Source organism: Procambarus clarkii, chromosome 11, assembly GCF_040958095.1.
Source record: "Procambarus clarkii isolate CNS0578487 chromosome 11, FALCON_Pclarkii_2.0, whole genome shotgun sequence".
Lineage (NCBI taxonomy): Eukaryota > Metazoa > Arthropoda > Malacostraca > Decapoda > Cambaridae > Procambarus > Procambarus clarkii.
In genome coordinates this window covers 727,758-752,418 of record NC_091160.1, presented here as the reverse complement: position 1 = coordinate 752,418, position 24,661 = coordinate 727,758, and positions in this window count along the sequence as shown.

The following is a 24,661-nucleotide window of genomic DNA, read 5'->3' as shown; positions in this document are numbered from 1 at the left end:
GAAGGGTGGGCAGACTGCATATTTTTGGATTGTCATAAAGCCTTTGATACAGTGCCACACAAGAGGCTAGTGCGAAAGTTGGAGATGCAGGTTGGAGTGAGAGGGAAGGTACTCCGGTGGATAGAGGAGTACCTAAGCAACAGGAGACAACGAGTCTGTGTGAGGGGTGAGGTCTCAGATTGGCGAGACGTCACAAGTGGAGTCCCGCAGGGGTCAGTCCTTGGACCTATACTGTTTCTGGTATATGTAAATGATCTCCCAGAGGGTATAGATTCGTTCCTCTCAATGTTTGCCGACGATGCAAAAATTATGAGGAGGATATAAACAGAGGATGATAGTAGGAGGCTACAAGATGACCTGGATAGACTGAGTGAATGGTCCAACAAATGGCTGTTGAAGTTCAACCCGAGTAAATGCAAAGTAATGAAACTAGGCAGTGGAGACAGGAGGCCAGGCACAGGATACAGAATAGGAGATGAAGTACTTAATGAAACAGACAGAGAGAAAGATCTAGGAGTTGATATCACACCAAACCTGTCTCCTGAAGCCCACATAAAGAGAATAACGTCTGCGGCATATGCGAGGCTGGCTAACATCAGAACGGCGTTCAGGAACCTGTGTAAGGAATCATTCAGAATCTTGTACACCACATATGTAAGACCAATCCTGGAGTATGCGGCCCCAGCATGCAGCCCGTACCTTGTCAAGCACAAGACGAAGCTGGAAAAAGTCCAAAGGTATGCTACTAGACTAGTCCCAGAACTAAGAGGCATGAGTTATGAGGAAAGGCTGCGGGAAATGCACCTTACGACACTGGAAGACAGAAGAGTAAGGGGGGACATGATCACAACCTACAAAATCCTCAGGGGAATCGAACGGGAAAACAAGGATGAACTATTCAACACTGGTGGGACGCGAACAAGGGGACACAGGTGGAAGCTGAGTACCCAAATGAGCCACAGAGACGTTAGAAAGAACTTTTTCAGTGTCAGAGTAGTTAGTAAATGGAATGCATTAGGAAGTGATGTGGTGGAGGCTGACTCCATACACAGTTTCAAATGTAGATATGATAGAGCCCAATAGGCTCAGGAATCTGTACACCAGTTGATTGACGGTTGAGAGGCGGGACCAAAGAGCCAGAGCTCAACCCCCGCAAGCACAATTAGGTGAGTACAATTAGGTGAGTACACACACACACACACACACACACACACACACACACACACACACACACACACACACACACACACACACACACACACACACACACACACACACACACACACACACACACACACTGGGAAGTGTTTACTTGGGGAAGTAAGGAAGTGTTTACTAGAGTTGGAGGTGACGAAGGCTATAGGTCCAGATGGAATCTCCCCTTGGGTTCTAAAGGAAGGAGCAAGAGAACTGAGCCTACCACTCTCCATAGTGTATAACAAATCACTGGCAACAGGGGAACTGCCAGATATTTGGAAAGCAGCTAACGTAGTCCCGATATACAAGAAAGGGGATAGACAGGAGGCACTGAACTACAGGCCAGTGTCCCTAACCTGCATACCATGCAAGCTGATGGAGAAGATTGTGCGAAAAAAACTAGTGGAGCTTCTGGAGCGAAGGAACTTTGTAACACAGCATCAACATGGGTTCAGGGATGGCAGGTCCTGCCTCACAGGGTTACTTGAATTCTACGACCAGGCAACAAAAATAAGGCAAAAAAGAGAAGGGTGGGCAGACTGCATATTTTTGGATTGTCAGAAAGCCTTTGATACAGTGCCACACAAGAGGCTAGTGCGAAAGTTGGAGATGCAGGCTGGAGTGAGAGGGAAGGTACTCCGGTGGATAGAGGAGTACCTAAGCAACAGGAGACAACGAGTCTGTGTGAGGGGTGAGGTCTCAGATTGGCGAGACGTCACAAGTGGAGTCCCGCAGGGGTCAGTCCTTGGACCTATACTGTTTCTGGTATATGTAAATGATCTCCCAGAGGGTATAGATTCGTTCCTCTTAATGTTTGCCGACGATGCAAAATTATGAGGAGGATTGAAACAGAGGATGATAGTAGGAGGCTACAAGATGACCTGGATAGACTGAGTGAATGGTCCAACAAATGGCTGTTGAAGTTCTACCCTAGTAAATGCAAAGTAATGAAACTAGGCAGTGGAGACAGGAGGCCAGGCACAGGATACAGAATAGGATATGAAGTACCTAATGAAACAGACAGAGAGAAAGATCTAGGAGTTGATATCACACCAAACCTGTCTCCTGAAGCCCACATAAAGAGAATAACGTCTGCGGCATATGCGAGGCTGGCTAACATCAGAACGGCGTTCAGGAACCTGTGTAAGGAATCATTCAGAATCTTGTACACCACATATGTAAGACCAATCCTGGAGTATGCGGCCCCAGCATGCAGCCCGTACCTTGTCAAGCACAAGACGAAGCTGGAAAAAGTCCAAAGGTATGCTACTAGACTAGTCCCAGAACTAAGAGGCATGAGTTATGAGGAAAGGCTGCGGGAAATGCACCTTACGACACTGGAAGACAGAAGAGTAAGGGGGGACATGATCACAACCTACAAAATCCTCAGGGGAATCGACCGGGTAAACAAGGATGAACTATTTAACACTGGTGGGACGCGAACAAGGGGACACAGGTGGAAGCTGAGTACCCAAATGAACCACAGAGACGTTAGAAAGACCTTTTTCAGTGTCAGAGTAGTTAGTAAATGGAATGCATTAGGAAGTGATGTGGTGGAGGCTGACTCCATACACAGTTTCAAATGTAGATATGATAGAGCCCAATAGGCTCAGGAATCTGTACACCAGTTGATTGACGGTTGAGAGGCGGGACCAAAGAGCCAGAGCTCAACCCCCGCAAGCACAATTAGGTGAGTACAATTAGGTGAGTACACACACACACACACACACACACACACACACACACACACACACACACACACACACCACACACACACAACACACACACACACACACACACACACACACACACACACACACACACACACACACACACACACACACACACACACACACTGGGAAGTGTTTACTTGGGGAAGTAAGGAAGTGTTTACTAGAGTTGGACGTGACGAAGGCTATAGGTCCAGATGGAATCTCCCCTTGGGTTCTAAAGGAAGGAGCAAGAGAACTGAGCCTACCACTCTCCATAGTGTATAACAAATCACTGGCAACAGGGGAACTGCCAGATATTTGGAAAGCAGCTAACGTAGTCCCGATATACAAGAAAGGGGATAGACTGGAGGCACTGAACTACAGGCCAGTGTCCCTAACCTGCATACCATGCAAGCTGATGGAGAAGATTGTGCGAAAAAAACTAGTGGAGCTTCTGGAGCGAAGGAACTTTGTAACACAGCATCAACATGGGTTCAGGGATGGCAGGTCCTGCCTCACAGGGTTACTTGAAATTCTACGACCAGGCAACAAAAATAAGGCAAGAAAGAGAAGGGTGGGCAGACTGCATATTTTTGGATTGTCATAAAGCCTTTGATACAGTGCCACACAAGAGGCTAGTGCGAAAGTTGGAGATGCAGGCTGGAGTGAGAGGGAAGGTACTCCGGTGGATTGAGGAGTACCTAAGCAACAGGAGACAACGAGTCTGTGTGAGGGGTGAGGTCTCAGATTGGCGAGACGTCACAAGTGGAGTCCCGCAGGGGTCAGTCCTTGGACCTATACTGTTTCTGGTATATGTAAATGATCTCCCAGAGGGTATAGATTCGTTCCTCTCAATGTTTGCCGACGATGCAAAAATTATGAGGAGGAATTGAAACAGAGGATGATAGTAGGAGGCTACAAGATGACCTGGATAGACTGAGTGAATGGTCCAACAAATGGCTGTTGAAGTTCAACCCGAGTAAATGCAAAGTAATGAAACTAGGCAGTGGAGACAGGAGGCCAGGCACAGGATACAGAATAGGAGATGAAGTACTTAATGAAACAGACAGAGAGAAAGATCTAGGAGTTGATATCACACCAAACCTGTCTCCTGAAGCCTACATAAAGAGAATAACGTCTGCGGCATATGCGAGGCTGGCTAACATCAGAACGGCGTTCAGGAACCTGTGTAAGGAATCATTCAGAATCTTGTACACCACATATGTAAGACCAATCCTGGAGTATGCGGCCCCAGCATGCAGCCCGTACCTTGTCAAGCACAAGACGAACCTGGAAAAAGTCCAAGGTATGCTACTAGACTAGTCCCAGAACTAAGAGGCATGAGTTTATGAGGAAAGGCTGCGGGAAATGCACCTTACGACACTGGAAGACAGAAGAGTAAGGGGGGACATGATCACAACCTACAAAATCCTCAGGGGAATCGACCGGGTAAACAAGGATGAACTATTCAACACTGGTGGGACGCGAACAAGGGGACACAGGTGGAAGCTGAGTACCCAAATGAGCCACAGAGACGTTAGAAAGAACTTTTTCAGTGTCAGAGTAGTTAGTAAATGGAATGCAGTAGGAAGTGATGTGGTGGAGGCTGACTCCATACACAGTTTCAAATGTAGATATGATAGAGGCCAATAGGCTCAGGAATCTGTACACCAGTTGATTGACGGTTGAGAGGCGGGACCAAAGAGCCAGAGCTCAACCCCCGCAAGCACAATTAGGTGAGTACAATTAGGTGAGTACACACACACACACACACACACACACACACACACAACCAACACACACACACACACATACACTGGGAAGTGTTTACTTGGGGAAGTAAGGAAGTGTTTACTAGAGTTGGACGTGACGAAGGCTATAGGTCCAGATGGAATCTCCCTTGGGTTCTAAAGGAAGGAGCAAGAGAAACTGAGCCTACCACTCTCATAGTGTATAACAAATCACTGGCAACAGGGGAACTGCCAGATATTTGGAAAGCAGCTAACGTAGTCCCGATATACAAGAAAGGGGATAGACAGGAGGCACTGAACTACAGGCCAGTGTCCCTAACCTGCATACCATGCAAGCTGATGGAGAAGATTGTGCGAAAAAAACTAGTGGAGCTTCTGGAGCGAAGGAACTTTGTAACACAGCATCAACATGGGTTCAGGGATGGCAGGTCCTGCCTCACAGGGTTACTTGAATTCTACGACCAGGCAACAAAAATAAGGCAAGAAAGAGAAGGGTGGGCAGACTGCATATTTTTGGATTGTCAGAAAGCCTTTGATACAGTGCCACACAAGAGGCTAGTGCGAAGTTGGAGATGCAGGCTGGAGTGAGAGGGAAGGTACTCCGGTGGATTGAGGAGTACCTAAGCAACAGGAGACAACGAGTCTGTGTGAGGGGTGAGGTCTCAGATTGGCGAGACGTCACAAGTGGAGTCCCGCAGGGGTCAGTCCTTGGACCTATACTGTTTCTGGTATATGTAAATGATCTCCCAGAGGGTATAGATTCGTTCCTCTCAATGTTTGCCGACGATGCAAAAATTATGAGGAGGATTGAAACAGAGGATGATAGTAGGAGGCTACAAGATGACCTGGATAGACTGAGTGAATGGTCCAACAAATGGCTGTTGAAGTTCAACCCGAGTAAATGCAAAGTAATGAAACTAGGCAGTGGAGACAGGAGGCCAGGCACAGGATACAGAATAGGAGATGAAGTACTTAATGAAACCGACAGAGAGAAAGATCTAGGAGTTGATATCACACCAAACCTGTCTCCTGAAGCCCACATAAAGAGAATAACGTCTGCGGCATATGCGAGGCTGGCTAACATCAGAACGGCGTTCAGGAACCTGTGTAAGGAATCATTCAGAATCTTGTACACCACATATGTAAGACCAATCCTGGAGAATGCGGCCCCAGCATGCAGCCCGTACCTTGTCAAGCACAAGACGAAGCTGGAAAAAGTCCAAAGGTATGCTACTAGACTAGTCCCAGAACTAAGAGGCATGAGTTATGAGGAAAGGCTGCGGGAAATGCACCTTACGACACTGGAAGACAGAAGAGTAAGGGAGGACATGATCACAACCTACAAAATAATCAGGGGAATCGACCGGGTAACAAGGATTGAACTATTCAACACTGGTGGGACGCGAACAAGGGGACACAGGTGGAAGCTGAGTACCCAAATGAGCCACAGAGACGTTAGAAAGAACTTTTTCAGTGTCAGAGTAGTTAGTAAATGGAATGCATTAGGAAGTGATGTGGTGGAGGCTGACTCCATACACAGTTTCAAATGTAGATATGATAGAGCCCAATAGGCTCAGGAATCTGTACACCAGTTGATTGACGGTTGAGAGGCGGGACCAAAGAGCCAGAGCTCAACCCCCGCAAGCACAATTAGGTGAGTACAATTAGGTGAGTACACACACACACACACACACACACACACACACACACACACACACCACACACACACACACACACACACACACTGGGAAGTGTTTACTTGGGGAAGTAAGGAAGTGTTTACTAGAGTTGGACGTGACGAAGGCTATAGGTCCAGATGGAATCTCCCCTTGGGTTCTAAAGGAAGGAGCAAGAGAACTGAGCCTACCACTCTCCATAGTGTATAACAAATCACTGGCAACAGGGGAACTGCCAGATATTTGGAAAGCAGCTAACGTAGTCCCGATATACAAGAAAGGGGATAGACAGGAGGCACTGAACTACAGGCCAGTGTCCCTAACCTGCATACCATGCAAGCTGATGGAGAAGATTGTGCGAAAAAAACTAGTGGAGCTTCTGGAGCGAAGGAACTTTGTAACACAGCATCAACATGGGTTCAGGGATGGCAGGTCCTGCCTCACAGGGTTACTTGAATTCTAGGACCAGGCAACAAAAATAAGGCAAGAAAGAGAAGGGTGGGCAGACTGCATATTTTTGGATTGTCATAAAGCCTTTGATACAGTGCCACACAAGAGGCTAGTGCGAAAGTTGGAGATGCAGGTTGGAGTGAGAGGGAAGGTACTCCGGTGGATAGAGGAGTACCTAAGCAACAGGAGACAACGAGTCTGTGTGAGGGGTGAGGTCTCAGATTGGCGAGACGTCACAAGTGGAGTCCCGCAGGGGTCAGTCCTTGGACCTATACTGTTTCTGGTATATGTAAATGATCTCCCAGAGGGTATAGATTCGTTCCTCTCAATGTTTGCCGACGATGCAAAAATTATGAGGAGGATATAAACAGAGGATGATAGTAGGAGGCTACAAGATGACCTGGATAGACTGAGTGAATGGTCCAACAAATGGCTGTTGAAGTTCAACCCGAGTAAATGCAAAGTAATGAAACTAGGCAGTGGAGACAGGAGGCCAGGCACAGGATACAGAATAGGAGATGAAGTACTTAATGAAACAGACAGAGAGAAAGATCTAGGAGTTGATATCACACCAAACCTGTCTCCTGAAGCCCACATAAAGAGAATAACGTCTGCGGCATATGCGAGGCTGGCTAACATCAGAACGGCGTTCAGGAACCTGTGTAAGGAATCATTCAGAATCTTGTACACCACATATGTAAGACCAATCCTGGAGTATGCGGCCCCAGCATGCAGCCCGTACCTTGTCAAGCACAAGACGAAGCTGGAAAAAGTCCAAAGGTATGCTACTAGACTAGTCCCAGAACTAAGAGGCATGAGTTATGAGGAAAGGCTGCGGGAAATGCACCTTACGACACTGGAAGACAGAAGAGTAAGGGGGGACATGATCACAACCTACAAAATCCTCAGGGGAATCGACCGGGAAAACAAGGATGAACTATTCAACACTGGTGGGACGCGAACAAGGGGACACAGGTGGAAGCTGAGTACCCAAATGAGCCACAGAGACGTTAGAAAGAACTTTTTCAGTGTCAGAGTAGTTAGTAAATGGAATGCATTAGGAAGTGATGTGGTGGAGGCTGACTCCATACACAGTTTCAAATGTAGATATGATAGAGCCCAATAGGCTCAGGAATCTGTACACCAGTTGATTGACGGTTGAGAGGCGGGACCAAAGAGCCAGAGCTCAACCCCCGCAAGCACAATTAGGTGAGTACAATTAGGTGAGTACACACACACACACACACACACACACACACACACACACACACACACACACACACACACACACACACACACACACACACACACACACACACACACACACACACACACACACACACACACACTGGGAAGTGTTTACTTGGGGAAGTAAGGAAGTGTTTACTAGAGTTGGAGGTGACGAAGGCTATAGGTCCAGATGGAATCTCCCCTTGGGTTCTAAAGGAAGGAGCAAGAGAACTGAGCCTACCACTCTCCATAGTGTATAACAAATCACTGGCAACAGGGGAACTGCCAGATATTTGGAAAGCAGCTAACGTAGTCCCGATATACAAGAAAGGGGATAGACAGGAGGCACTGAACTACAGGCCAGTGTCCCTAACCTGCATACCATGCAAGCTGATGGAGAAGATTGTGCGAAAAAAAACTAGTGGAGCTTCTGGAGCGAAGGAACTTTGTAACACAGCATCAACATGGGTTCAGGGATGGCAGGTCCTGCCTCACAGGGTTACTTGAATTCTACGACCAGGCAACAAAAATAAGGCAAAAAAGAGAAGGGTGGGCAGACTGCATATTTTTGGATTGTCAGAAAGCCTTTGATACAGTGCCACACAAGAGGCTAGTGCGAAAGTTGGAGATGCAGGCTGGAGTGAGAGGGAAGGTACTCCGGTGGATAGAGGAGTACCTAAGCAACAGGAGACAACGAGTCTGTGTGAGGGGTGAGGTCTCAGATTGGCGAGACGTCACAAGTGGAGTCCCGCAGGGGTCAGTCCTTGGACCTATACTGTTTCTGGTATATGTAAATGATCTCCCAGAGGGTATAGATTCGTTCCTCTCAATGTTTGCCGACGATGCAAAAATTATGAGGAGGATTGAAACAGAGGATGATAGTAGGAGGCTACAAGATGACCTGGATAGACTGAGTGAATGGTCCAACAAATGGCTGTTGAAGTTCTACCCTAGTAAATGCAAAGTAATGAAACTAGGCAGTGGAGACAGGAGGCCAGGCACAGGATACAGAATAGGATATGAAGTACTTAATGAAACAGACAGAGAGAAAGATCTAGGAGTTGATATCACACCAAACCTGTCTCCTGAAGCCCACATAAAGAGAATAACGTCTGCGGCATATGCGAGGCTGGCTAACATCAGAACGGCGTTCAGGAACCTGTGTAAGGAATCATTCAGAATCTTGTACACCACATATGTAAGACCAATCCTGGAGTATGCGGCCCCAGCATGCAGCCCGTACCTTGTCAAGCACAAGACGAAGCTGGAAAAAGTCCAAAGGTATGCTACTAGACTAGTCCCAGAACTAAGAGGCATGAGTTATGAGGAAAGGCTGCGGGAAATGCACCTTACGACACTGGAAGACAGAAGAGTAAGGGGGGACATGATCACAACCTACAAAATCCTCAGGGGAATCGACCGGGTAAACAAGGATGAACTATTCAACACTGGTGGGACGCGAACAAGGGGACACAGGTGGAAGCTGAGTACCCAAATGAGCCACAGAGACGTTAGAAAGAACTTTTTCAGTGTCAGAGTAGTTAGTAAATGGAATGCATTAGGAAGTGATGTGGTGGAGGCTGACTCCATACACAGTTTCAAATGTAGAAATGATAGAGCCCAATAGGCTCAGGAATCTGTACACCAGTTGATTGACGGTTGAGAGGCGGGACCAAAGAGCCAGAGCTCAACCCCCGCAAGCACAATTAGGTGAGTACAATTAGGTGAGTACACACACACACACACACACACACACACACGCACACACACACACACACACACACACACACACACACACACACACACACACACACACACACACACACACACACACACACACACACACACACACACACACACACACACACACACACACACACACACACACACACTGGGAAGTGTTTACTTGGGGAAGTAAGGAAGTGTTTACTAGAGTTGGAGGTGACGAAGGCTATAGGTCCAGATGGAATCTCCCCTTGGGTTCTAAAGGAAGGAGCAAGAGAACTGAGCCTACCACTCTCCATAGTGTATAACAAATCACTGGCAACAGGGGAACTGCCAGATATTTGGAAAGCAGCTAACGTAGTCCCGATATACAAGAAAGGGGATAGACAGGAGGCACTGAACTACAGGCCAGTGTCCCTAACCTGCATACCATGCAAGCTGATGGAGAAGATTGTGCGAAAAAAACTAGTGGAGCTTCTGGAGCGAAGGAACTTTGTAACACAGCATCAACATGGGTTCAGGGATGGCAGGTCCTGCCTCACAGGGTTACTTGAATTCTACGACCAGGCAACAAAAATAAGGCAAAAAAGAGAAGGGTGGGCAGACTGCATATTTTTGGATTGTCAGAAAGCCTTTGATACAGTGCCACACAAGAGGCTAGTGCGAAAGTTGGAGATGCAGGCTGGAGTGAGAGGGAAGGTACTCCGGTGGATAGAGGAGTACCTAAGCAACAGGAGACAACGAGTCTGTGTGAGGGGTGAGGTCTCAGATTGGCGAGACGTCACAAGTGGAGTCCCGCAGGGGTCAGTCCTTGGACCTATACTGTTTCTGGTATATGTAAATGATCTCCCAGAGGGTATAGATTCGTTCCTCTCAATGTTTGCCGACGATGCAAAAATTATGAGGAGGATTGAAACAGAGGATGATAGTAGGAGGCTACAAGATGACCTGGATAGACTGAGTGAATGGTCCAACAAATGGCTGTTGAAGTTCTACCCTAGTAAATGCAAAGTAATGAAACTAGGCAGTGGAGACAGGAGGCCAGGCACAGGATACAGAATAGGATATGAAGTACTTAATGAAACAGACAGAGAGAAAGATCTAGGAGTTGATATCACACCAAACCTGTCTCCTGAAGCCCACATAAAGAGAATAACGTCTGCGGCATATGCGAGGCTGGCTAACATCAGAACGGCGTTCAGGAACCTGTGTAAGGAATCATTCAGAATCTTGTACACCACATATGTAAGACCAATCCTGGAGTATGCGGCCCCAGCATGCAGCCCGTACCTTGTCAAGCACAAGACGAAGCTGGAAAAAGTCCAAAGGTATGCTACTAGACTAGTCCCAGAACTAAGAGGCATGAGTTATGAGGAAAGGCTGCGGGAAATGCACCTTACGACACTGGAAGACAGAAGAGTAAGGGGGGACATGATCACAACCTACAAAATCCTCAGGGGAATCGACCGGGTAAACAAGGATGAACTATTCAACACTGGTGGGACGCGAACAAGGGGACACAGGTGGAAGCTGAGTACCCAAATGAACCACAGAGACGTTAGAAAGAACTTTTTCAGTGTCAGAGTAGTTAGTAAATGGAATGCATTAGGAAGTGATGTGGTGGAGGCTGACTCCATACACAGTTTCAAATGTAGATATGATAGAGCCCAATAGGCTCAGGAATCTGTACACCAGTTGATTGACGGTTGAGAGGCGGGACCAAAGAGCCAGAGCTCAACCCCCGCAAGCACAATTAGGTGAGTACAATTAGGTGAGTACACACACACACACACACACACACACACGCACACACACACACACACACACACACACACACACACACACACACACACACACACACACACACACACACACACACACACACACACACACACACACACACACACACTGGGAAGTGTTTACTTGGGGAAGTAAGGAAGTGTTTACTAGAGTTGGACGTGACGAAGGCTATAGGTCCAGATGGAATCTCCCCTTGGGTTCTAAAGGAAGGAGCAAGAGAACTGAGCCTACCACTCTCCATAGTGTATAACAAATCACTGGCAACAGGGGAACTGCCAGATATTTGGAAAGCAGCTAACGTAGTCCCGATATACAAGAAAGGGGATAGACAGGAGGCACTGAACTACAGGCCAGTGTCCCTAACCTGCATACCATGCAAGCTGATGGAGAAGATTGTGCGAAAAAAACTAGTGGAGCTTCTGGAGCGAAGGAACTTTGTAACACAGCATCAACATGGGTTCAGGGATGGCAGGTCCTGCCTCACAGGGTTACTTGAATTCTAGGACCAGGCAACAAAAATAAGGCAAGAAAGAGAAGGGTGGGCAGACTGCATATTTTTGGATTGTCATAAAGCCTTTGATACAGTGCCACACAAGAGGCTAGTGCGAAAGTTGGAGATGCAGGTTGGAGTGAGAGGGAAGGTACTCCGGTGGATAGAGGAGTACCTAAGCAACAGGAGACAACGAGTCTGTGTGAGGGGTGAGGTCTCAGATTGGCGAGACGTCACAAGTGGAGTCCCGCAGGGGTCAGTCCTTGGACCTATACTGTTTCTGGTATATGTAAATGATCTCCCAGAGGGTATAGATTCGTTCCTCTCAATGTTTGCCGACGATGCAAAAATTATGAGGAGGATATAAACAGAGGATGATAGTAGGAGGCTACAAGATGACCTGGATAGACTGAGTGAATGGTCCAACAAATGGCTGTTGAAGTTCAACCCGAGTAAATGCAAAGTAATGAAACTAGGCAGTGGAGACAGGAGGCCAGGCACAGGATACAGAATAGGAGATGAAGTACTTAATGAAACAGACAGAGAGAAAGATCTAGGAGTTGATATCACACCAAACCTGTCTCCTGAAGCCCACATAAAGAGAATAACGTCTGCGGCATATGCGAGGCTGGCTAACATCAGAACGGCGTTCAGGAACCTGTGTAAGGAATCATTCAGAATCTTGTACACCACATATGTAAGACCAATCCTGGAGTATGCGGCCCCAGCATGCAGCCCGTACCTTGTCAAGCACAAGACGAAGCTGGAAAAAGTCCAAAGGTATGCTACTAGACTAGTCCCAGAACTAAGAGGCATGAGTTATGAGGAAAGGCTGCGGGAAATGCACCTTACGACACTGGAAGACAGAAGAGTAAGGGGGGACATGATCACAACCTACAAAATCCTCAGGGGAATCGACCGGGAAAACAAGGATGAACAATTCAACACTGGTGGGACGCGAACAAGGGGACACAGGTGGAAGCTGAGTACCCAAATGAGCCACAGAGACGTTAGAAAGAACTTTTTCAGTGTCACAGTAGTTAGTAAATGGAATGCATTAGGAAGTGATGTGGTGGAGGCTGACTCCATACACAGTTTCAAATGTAGATATGATAGAGCCCAATAGGCTCAGGAATCTGTACACCAGTTGATTGACGGTTGAGAGGCGGGACCAAAGAGCCAGAGCTCAACCCCCGCAAGCACAATTAGGTGAGTACAATTAGGTGAGTACACACACACACACACACACACACACACACACACACACACACACACACACACACACACACACTGGGAAGTGTTTACTTGGGGAAGTAAGGAAGTGTTTACTAGAGTTGGACGTGACGAAGGCTATAGGTCCAGATGGAATCTCCCCTTGGGTTCTAAAGGAAGGAGCAAGAGAACTGAGCCTACCACTCTCCATAGTGTATAACAAATCACTGGCAACAGGGGAACTGCCAGATATTTGGAAAGCAGCTAACGCAGTCCCGATATACAAGAAAGGGGATAGACAGGAGGCACTGAACTACAGGCCAGTGTCCCTAACCTGCATACCATGCAAGCTGATGGAGAAGATTGTGCGAAAAAAACTAGTGGAGCTTCTGGAGCGAAGGAACTTTGTAACACAGCATCAACATGGGTTCAGGGATGGCAGGTCCTGCCTCACAGGGTTACTTGAATTCTACGACCAGGCAACAAAAATAAGGCAAGAAAGAGAAGGGTGGGTTGACTGCATATTTTTGGATTGTCAGAAAGCCTTTGATACAGTGCCACACAAGAGGCTAGTGCGAAAGTTGGAGATGCAGGCTGGAGTGAGAGGGAAGGTACTCCGGTGGATAGAGGAGTACCTAAGCAACAGGAGACAACGAGTCTGTGTGAGGGGTGAGGTCTCAGATTGGCGAGACGTCACAAGTGGAGTCCCGCAGGGGTCAGTCCTTGGACCTATACTGTTTCTGGTATATGTAAATGATCTCCCAGAGGGTATAGATTCGTTCCTCTCAATGTTTGCCGACGATGCAAAAATTATGAGGAGGATTGAAACAGAGGATGATAGTAGGAGGCTACAAGATGACCTGGATAGACTGAGTGAATGGTCCAACAAATGGCTGTTGAAGTTCAACCCGAGTAAATGCAAAGTAATGAAACTAGGCAGTGGAGACAGGAGGCCAGGCACAGGATACAGAATAGGAGATGAAGTACTTAATGAAACAGACAGAGAGAAAGATCTAGGAGTTGATATCACACCAAACCTGTCTCCTGAAGCCCACATAAAGAGAATAACGTCTGCGGCATATGCGAGGCTGGCTAACATCAGAACGGCGTTCAGGAACCTGTGTAAGGAATCATTCAGAATCTTGTACACCACATATGTAAGACCAATCCTGGAGTATGCGTCCCCAGCATGCAGCCCGTACCTTGTCAAGCACAAGACGAAGCTGGAAAAAGTCCAAAGGTATGCTACTAGACTAGTCCCAGAACTAAGAGGCATGAGTTATGAGGAAAGGCTGCGGGAAATGCACCTTACGACACTGGAAGACAGAAGAGTAAGGGGGGACATGATCACAACCTACAAAATCCTCAGGGGAATCGACCGGGTAAACAAGGATGAACTATTCAACACTGGTGGGACGCGAACAAGGGGACACAGGTGGAAGCTGAGTACCCAAATGAGCCACAGAGACGTTGGAAAGAACTTTTTCAGTGTCAGAGTAGTTAGTAAATGGAATGCATTAGGAAGTGATGTGGTGGAGGCTGACTCCATACACAGTTTCAAATGTAGATATGATAGAGCCCAATAGGCTCAGGAATCTGTACACCAGTTGATTGACGGTTGAGAGGCGGGACCAAAGAGCCAGAGCTCAACCCCCGCAAGCACAATTAGGTGAGTACAATTAGGTGAGTACACACACACACACACACACACACACACACACACACACACACACACACACACACACACACACACACACACACACACACACACACACACACACACACACTGGGAAGTGTTTACTTGGGGAAGTAAGGAAGTGTTTACTAGAGTTGGACGTGACGAAGGCTATAGGTCCAGATGGAATCTCCCCTTGGGTTCTAAAGGAAGGAGCAAGAGAACTGAGCCTACCACTCTCCATAGTGTATAACAAATCACTGGCAACAGGGGAACTGCCAGATATTTGGAAAGAAGCTAACGTAGTCCCGATATACAAGAAAGGGGATAGACAGGAGGCACTGAACTACAGGCCAGTGTCCCTAACCTGCATACCATGCAAGCTGATGGAGAAGATTGTGCGAAAAAAACTAGTGGAGCTTCTGGAGCGAAGGAACTTTGTAACACAGCATCAACATGGGTTCAGGGATGGCAGGTCCTGCCTCACAGGGTTACTTGAATTCTAGGACCAGGCAACAAAAATAAGGCAAGAAAGAGAAGGGTGGGCAGACTGCATATTTTTGGATTGTCATAAAGCCTTTGATACAGTGCCACACAAGAGGCTAGTGCGAAAGTTGGAGATGCAGGTTGGAGTGAGAGGGAAGGTACTCCGGTGGATAGAGGAGTACCTAAGCAACAGGAGACAACGAGTCTGTGTGAGGGGTGAGGTCTCAGATTGGCGAGACGTCACAAGTGGAGTCCCGCAGGGGTCAGTCCTTGGACCTATACTGTTTCTGGTATATGTAAATGATCTCCCAGAGGGTATAGATTCGTTCCTCTCAATGTTTGCCGACGATGCAAAAATTATGAGGAGGATATAAACAGAGGATGATAGTAGGAGGCTACAAGATGACCTGGATAGACTGAGTGAATGGTCCAACAAATGGCTGTTGAAGTTCAACCCGAGTAAATGCAAAGTAATGAAACTAGGCAGTGGAGACAGGAGGCCAGGCACAGGATACAGAATAGGAGATGAAGTACTTAATGAAACAGACAGAGAGAAAGATCTAGGAGTTGATATCACACCAAACCTGTCTCCTGAAGCCCACATAAAGAGAATAACGTCTGCGGCATATGCGAGGCTGGCTAACATCAGAACGGCGTTCAGGAACCTGTGTAAGGAATCATTCAGAATCTTGTACACCACATATGTAAGACCAATCCTGGAGTATGCGGCCCCAGCATGCAGCCCGTACCTTGTCAAGCACAAGACGAAGCTGGAAAAAGTCCAAAGGTATGCTACTAGACTAGTCCCAGAACTAAGAGGCATGAGTTATGAGGAAAGGCTGCGGGAAATGCACCTTACGACACTGGAAGACAGAAGAGTAAGGGGGGACATGATCACAACCTACAAAATCCTCAGGGGAATCGACCGGGAAAACAAGGATGAACTATTCAACACTGGTGGGACGCGAACAAGGGGACACAGGTGGAAGCTGAGTACCCAAATGAGCCACAGAGACGTTAGAAAGAACTTTTTCAGTGTCAGAGTAGTTAGTAAATGGAATGCATTAGGAAGTGATGTGGTGGAGGCTGACTCCATACACAGTTTCAAATGTAGATATGATAGAGCCCAATAGGCTCAGGAATCTGTACACCAGTTGATTGACGGTTGAGAGGCGGGACCAAAGAGCCAGAGCTCAACCCCCGCAAGCACAATTAGGTGAGTACAATTAGGTGAGTACACACACACACACACACACACACACACACACACACACACACACACACACACACACACACACACTGGGAAGTGTTTACTTGGGGAAGTAAGGAAGTGTTTACTAGAGTTGGACGTGACGAAGGCTATAGGTCCAGATGGAATCTCCCCTTGGGTTCTAAAGGAAGGAGCAAGAGAACTGAGCCTACCACTCTCCATAGTGTATAACAAATCACTGGCAACAGGGGAACTGCCAGATATTTGGAAAGCAGCTAACGCAGTCCCGATATACAAGAAAGGGGATAGACAGGAGGCACTGAACTACAGGCCAGTGTCCCTAACCTGCATACCATGCAAGCTGATGGAGAAGATTGTGCGAAAAAAACTAGTGGAGCTTCTGGAGCGAAGGAACTTTGTAACACAGCATCAACATGGGTTCAGGGATGGCAGGTCCTGCCTCACAGGGTTACTTGAATTCTACGACCAGGCAACAAAAATAAGGCAAGAAAGAGAAGGGTGGGTTGACTGCATATTTTTGGATTGTCAGAAAGCCTTTGATACAGTGCCACACAAGAGGCTAGTGCGAAAGTTGGAGATGCAGGCTGGAGTGAGAGGGAAGGTACTCCGGTGGATAGAGGAGTACCTAAGCAACAGGAGACAACGAGTCTGTGTGAGGGGTGAGGTCTCAGATTGGCGAGACGTCACAAGTGGAGTCCCGCAGGGGTCAGTCCTTGGACCTATACTGTTTCTGGTATATGTAAATGATCTCCCAGAGGGTATAGATTCGTTCCTCTCAATGTTTGCCGACGATGCAAAAATTATGAGGAGGATTGAAACAGAGGATGATAGTAGGAGGCTACAAGATGACCTGGATAGACTGAGTGAATGGTCCAACAAATGGCTGTTGAAGTTCAACCCGAGTAAATGCAAAGTAATGAAACTAGGCAGTGGAGACAGGAGGCCAGGCACAGGATACAGAATAGGAGATGAAGTACTTAATGAAACAGACAGAGAGAAAGATCTAGGAGTTGATATCACACCAAACCTGTCTCCTGAAGCCCACATAAAGAGAATAACGTCTGCGGCATATGCGAGGCTGGCTAACATCAGAACGGCGTTCAGGAACCTGTGTAAGGAATCATTCAGAATCTTGTACACCACATATGTAAGACCAATCCTGGAGTATGCGTCCCCAGCATGCAGCCCGTACCTTGTCAAGCACAAGACGAAGCTGGAAAAAGTCCAAAGGTATGCTACTAGACTAGTCCCAGAACTAAGAGGCATGAGTTATGAGGAAAGGCTGCGGGAAATGCACCTTACGACACTGGAAGACAGAAGAGTAAGGGGGGACATGATCACAACCTACAAAATCCTCAGGGGAATCGACCGGGTAAACAAGGATGAACTATTCAACACTGGTGGGACGCGAACAAGGGGACACAGGTGGAAGCTGAGTACCCAAATGAGCCACAGAGACGTTGGAAAGAACTTTTTCAGTGTCAGAGTAGTTAGTAAATGGAATGCATTAGGAAGTGATGTGGTGGAGGCTGACTCCATACACAGTTTCAAATGTAGATATGATAGAGCCCAATAGGCTCAGGAATCTGTACACCAGTTGATTGACGGTTGAGAGGCGGGACCAAAGAGCCAGAGCTCAACCCCCGCAAGCACAATTAGGTGAGTACACACACACACACACACACACACACACACACACACACACACACACACACACACACACACACACACACACACACACACACACACACACACACACACACACACACACACACACACACACACACACTGGGAAGTGTTTACTTGGGGAAGTAAGGAAGTGTTTACTAGAGTTGGACGTGACGAAGGCTATAGGTCCAGATGGAATCTCCCCTTGGGTTCTAAAGGAAGGAGCAAGAGAACTGAGCCTACCACTCTCCATAGTGTATAATAAATCACTGGCAACAGGGGAACTGCCAGATATTTGGAAAGCAGCTAACGTAGTCCCGATATACAAGAAAGGGGATAGACAGGAGGCACTGAACTACAGGCCAGTGTCCCTAACCTGCATACCATGCAAGCTGATGGAGAAGATTGTGCGAAAAAAACTAGTGGAGCTTCTGGAGCGAAGGAACTTTGTAACACAGCATCAACATGGGTTCAGGGATGGCAGGTCCTGCCTCACAGGGTTACTTGAATTCTACGACCAGGCAACAAAAATAAGGCAAGAAAGAGAAGGGTGGGCAGACTGCATATTTTTGGATTGTCAGAAAGCCTTTGATACAGTGCCACACAAGAGGCTAGTGCGAAAGTTGGAGATGCAGGCTGGAGTGAGAGGGAAGGTACTCCGGTGGATAGAGGAGTACCTAAGCAACAGGAGACAACGAGTCTGTGTGAGGGGTGAGGTCTCAGATTGGCGAGACGTCACAAGTGGAGTCCCGCAGGGGTCAGTCCTTGGAACTATACTGTTTCTGGTATATGTAAATGATCTCCCAGAGGGTATAGATTCGTTCCTCTCAATGTTTGCCGACGATGCAAAAATTATGAGGAGGATTGAAACAGAGGATGATAGTAGGAGGCTACAAGATGACCTGGATAGACTGAGTGAATGGTCCAACAAATGGCTGTTGAAGTTCAACCCGAGTAAATGCAAAGTAATGAAACTAGGCAGTGGAGACAGGAGGCGAGGCACAGGATACAGAATAGGAGATGAAGTACTTAATGAAACCGACAGAGAGAAAGATCTAGGAGTTGATATCACACCAAACCTGTCTCCTGAAGCCCACATAAAGAGAATAATGTCTGCGGCATATGCGAGGCTGGCTAACATCAGAACGGCGTTCAGGAACCTGTGTAAGGAATCATTCAGAATCTTGTACACCACATATGTAAGACCAATCATGGAGTATGCGGCCCCAGCATGCAGCCCGTACCTTGTCAAGCACAAGACGAAGCTGGAAAAAGTCCAAAGGTATGCTACTAGACTAGTCCCAGAACTAAGAGGCATGAGTTATGAGGAAAGGCTGCGGGAAATGCACCTTACGACACTGGAAGACAGAAGAGTAAGGGGGGACATGATCACAACCTACAAAATCCTCAGGGGAATCGACCGGGTAAACAAGGATGAACTATTCAACACTGGTGGGACGCGAACAAGGGGACACAGGTGGAAGCTGAGTACCCAAATGAGCCACAGAGACGTTAGAAAGAACTTTTTCAGTGTCAGAGTAGTTAGTAAATGGAATGCATTAGGAAGTGATGTGGTGGAGGCTGACTCCATACACAGTTTCAAATGTAGATATGATAGAGCCCAATAGGCTCAGGAATCTGTACACCAGTTGATTGACGGTTGAGAGGCGGGACCAAAGAGCCAGAGCTCAACCCCCGCAAGCACAATTAGGTGAGTACAATTAGGTGAGTACACACACACACACACACACACACACACACACACACACACACACACACACACACACACACACACACACACACACACACACACACACACACACACACACACACACACACACACTGTGAAGTGTTTACTTGGGGAAGTAAGGAAGTGTTTACTAGAGTTGGACGTGACGAAGGCTATAGGCCCAGATGGAATCTCCCCTTGGGTTCTAAAGGAAGGAGCAAGAGAACTGAGCCTACCACTCTCCATAGTGTATAACAAATCACTGGCAACAGGGGAACTGCCAGATATTTGGAAAGCAGCTAACGTAGTCCCGATATACAAGAAAGGGGATAGACAGGAGGCACTGAACTACAGGCCAGTGTCCCTAACCTGCATACCATGCAAGCTGATGGAGAAGATTGTGCGAAAAAAACTAGTGGAGCATCTGGAGCGAAGGAACTTTGTAACACAGCATCAACATGGGTTCAGGGATGGCAGGTCCTGCCTCACAGGGTTACTTGAATTCTACGACCAGGCAACAAAAATAAGGCAAGAAAGAGAAGGGTGGGCAGACTGCATATTTTTGGATTGTCAGAAAGCCTTTGATACAGTGCCACACAAGAGGCTAGTGCGAAAGTTGGAGATGCAGGCTGGAGTGAGAGGGAAGGTACTCCGGTGGATAGAGGAGTACCTAAGCAACAGGAGACAACGAGTCTGTGTGAGGGGTGAGGTCTCAGATTGGCGAGACGTCACAAGTGGAGTCCCGCAGGGGTCAGTCCTTGGACCTATACTGTTTCTGGTATATGTAAATGATCTCCAAGAGGGTATAGATTCGTTCCTCTCAATGTTTGCCGACGATGCAAAAATTATGAGGAGGATTGAAACAGAGGATGATAGTAGGAGGCTACAAGATGACCTGGATAGACTGAGTGAATGGTCCAACAAATGGCTGTTGAAGTTCAACCCGAGTAAATGCAAAGTAATGAAACTAGGCAGTGGAGACAGGAGGCCAGGCACAGGATACAGAATAGGAGATGAAGTACTTAATGAAACAGACAGAGAGAAAGATCTAGGAGTTGATATCACACCAAACCTGTCTCCTGAAGCCCACATAAAGAGAATAACGTCTGCGGCATATGCGAGGCTGGCTAACATCAGAACGGCGTTCAGGAACCTGTGTAAGGAATCATTCAGAATCTTGTATACCACATATGTAAGACCAATCCTGGAGTATGCGGCCCCAGCATAGAGCCCGTACCTTGTCAAGCACAAGACGAAGCTGGAAAAAGTCCAAAGGTATGCTACTAGACTAGTCCCAGAACTAAGAGGCATGAGTTATGAGGAAAGGCTGCGGGAAATGCACCTTACGACACTGGAAGACAGAAGAGTAAGGGGGGACATGATCACAACCTACAAAATCCTCAGGGGAATCGACCGGGTAAACAAGGATGAACTATTCAACACTGGTGGGACGCGAACAAGGGGGACACAGGTGGAAGCTGAGTACCCAAATGATCCAAAGAGACGTTAGAAAGAACTTTTTCAGTGTCAGAGTAGTTAGTAAATGGAATGCATTAGGAAGTGATGTGGTGGAGGCTGACTCCATACACAGTTTCAAATGTAGATATGATAGAGCCCAATAGGCTCAGGAATCTGTACACCAGTTGATTGACGGTTGAGAGGTGGGACCAAAGAGCCAGAGCTCAACCCCCGCAAGCACAATTAGGTGAGTACAATTAGGTGAGTACACACACACACACACACACACACACACACACACACACACACACACACACACACACACACACACACACACACACACACACACACACACACACACACACTCACACACACACACACACACACACACACACACACACACACACACACACACACACACACACACACACTCACACACACACACACACACACACACACACACACACACACACACACACACACACACACAGACACACACACACACACACACACACTGGGGAAGTAAGGAAGTGTTTACTTGGGGAAGTAAGGAAGTGTTTACTAGAGTTGGACGTGACGAAGGCTATAGGCCCAGATGGAATCTCCCCTTGGGTTCTAAAGGAAGGAGCAAGAGAACTGAGCCTACCACTCTCCATAGTGTATAACAAATCACTGGCAACAGGGAAACTGCCAGATATTTGGAAAGCATCTAACGTAGTCCCGATATACAAGAAAGGGGATAGACAGGAGGCACTGAACTACAGGCCAGTGTCCCTAACCTGCATACCATGCAAGCTGATGGAGAAGATTGTGCGAAAAAAACTAGTGGAGCATCTGGAGCGAAGGAACTTTGTAACACAGCATCAACATGGGTTCAGGGATGGCAGGTCCTGCCTCACAGGGTTACTTGAATTCTACGACCAGGCAACAAAAATAAGGCAAGAAAGAGAAGGGTGGGCAGACTGCATATTTTTGGATTGTCAGAAAGCCTTTGATACAGTGCCACACAAGAGGCTAGTGCGAAAGTTGGAGATGCAGGCTGGAGTGAGAGGGAAGGTACTCCGGTGGATAGAGGAGTACCTAAGCAACAGGAGACAACGAGTCTGTGTGAGGGGTGAGGTCTCAGATTGGCGAGACGTCACAAGCGGAGTCCCGCAGGGGTCAGTCCTTGGACCTATACTGTTTCTGGTATATGTAAATGATCTCCCAGAGGGTATAGATTCGTTCCTCTCAATGTTTGCCGACGATGCAAAAATTATGAGGAGGATTGAAACAGAGGATGATAGTAGGAGGCTACAAGATGACCTGGATAGACTGAGTGAATGGTCCAACAAATGGCTGTTGAAGTTCAACCCGAGTAAATGCAAAGTAATGAAACTAGGCAGTGGAGACAGGAGGCCAGGCACAGGATACAGAATAGGAGATGAAGTACTTAATGAAACAGACAGAGAGAAAGATCTAGGAGTTGATATCACACCAAACCTGTCTCCTGAAGCCCACATAAAGAGAATAACGTCTGCGGCATATGCGAGGCTGGCTAACATCAGAACGGCGTTCAGGAACCTGTGTAAGGAATCATTCAGAATCTTGTACACCACATATGTAAGACCATTCCTGGAGTATGCGGCCCCAGCATGCAGCCCGTACCTTGTCAAGCACAAGACGAAGCTGGAAAAAGTCCAAAGGTATGCTACTAGACTAGTCCCAGAACTAAGAGGCATGAGTTATGAGGAAAGGCTGCGGGAAATGCACCTTACGACACTGGAAGACAGAAGAGTAAGGGGGGACATGATCACAACCTACAAAATCCTCAGGGGAATCGACCGGGTAAACAAGGATGAACTATTCAACACTGGTGGGACGCGAACAAGGGGACACAGGTGGAAGCTGAGTACCCAAATGAGCCACAGAGACGTTAGAAAGAACTTTTTCAGTGTCAGAGTAGTTAGTAAATGGAATGCATTAGGAAGTGATGTGGTGGAGGCTGACTCCATACACAGTTTCAAATGTAGATATGATAGAGCCCAATAGGCTCAGGAATCTGTACACCAGTTGATTGACGGTTGAGAGGCGGGACCAAAGAGCCAGAGCTCAACCCCCGCAAGCACAATTAGGTGAGTACAATTAGGTGAGTACACACACACACACACACACACACACACACACACACACACACACACACACACACACACACACACACACACACACACACACACACACACACACACACACACACACACACACACACACACACACACACACACACACACACACACACACACACACACACACACACACACTGTGAAGTGTTTACTTGGGGAAGTAAGGAAGTGTTTACTAGAGTTGGACGTGACGAAGGCTATAGGCCCAGATGGAATCTCCCCTTGGGTTCTAAAGGAAGGAGCAAGAGAACTGAGCCTACCACTCTCCATAGTGTATAACAAATCACTGGCAACAGGGGAACTGCCAGATATTTGGAAAGCAGCTAACGTAGTCCCGATATACAAGAAAGGGGATAGACAGGAGGCACTGAACTACAGGCCAGTGTCCCTAACCTGCATACCATGCAAGCTGATGGAGAAGATTGTGCGAAAAAAACTAGTGGAGCATCTGGAGCGAAGGAACTTTGTAACACAGCATCAACATGGGTTCAGGGATGGCAGGTCCTGCCTCACAGGGTTACTTGAATTCTACGACCAGGCAACAAAAATAAGGCAAGAAAGAGAAGGGTGGGCAGACAGCATATTTTTGGATTGTCAGAAAGCCTTTGATACAGTGCCACACAAGAGGCTAGTGCGAAAGTTGGAGATGCAGGCTGGAGTGAGAGGGAAGGTACTCCGGTGGATAGAGGAGTACCTAAGCAACAGGAGACAACGAGTCTGTGTGAGGGGTGAGGTCTCAGATTGGCGAGACGTCACAAGTGGAGTCCCGCAGGGGTCAGTCCTTGGACCTATACTGTTTCTGGTATATGTAAATGATCTCCAAGAGGGTATAGATTCGTTCCTCTCAATGTTTGCCGACGATGCAAAAATTATGAGGAGGATTGAAACAGAGGATGATAGTAGGAGGCTACAAGATGACCTGGATAGACTGAGTGAATGGTCCAACAAATGGCTGTTGAAGTTCAACCCGAGTAAATGCAAAGTAATGAAACTAGGCAGTGGAGACAGG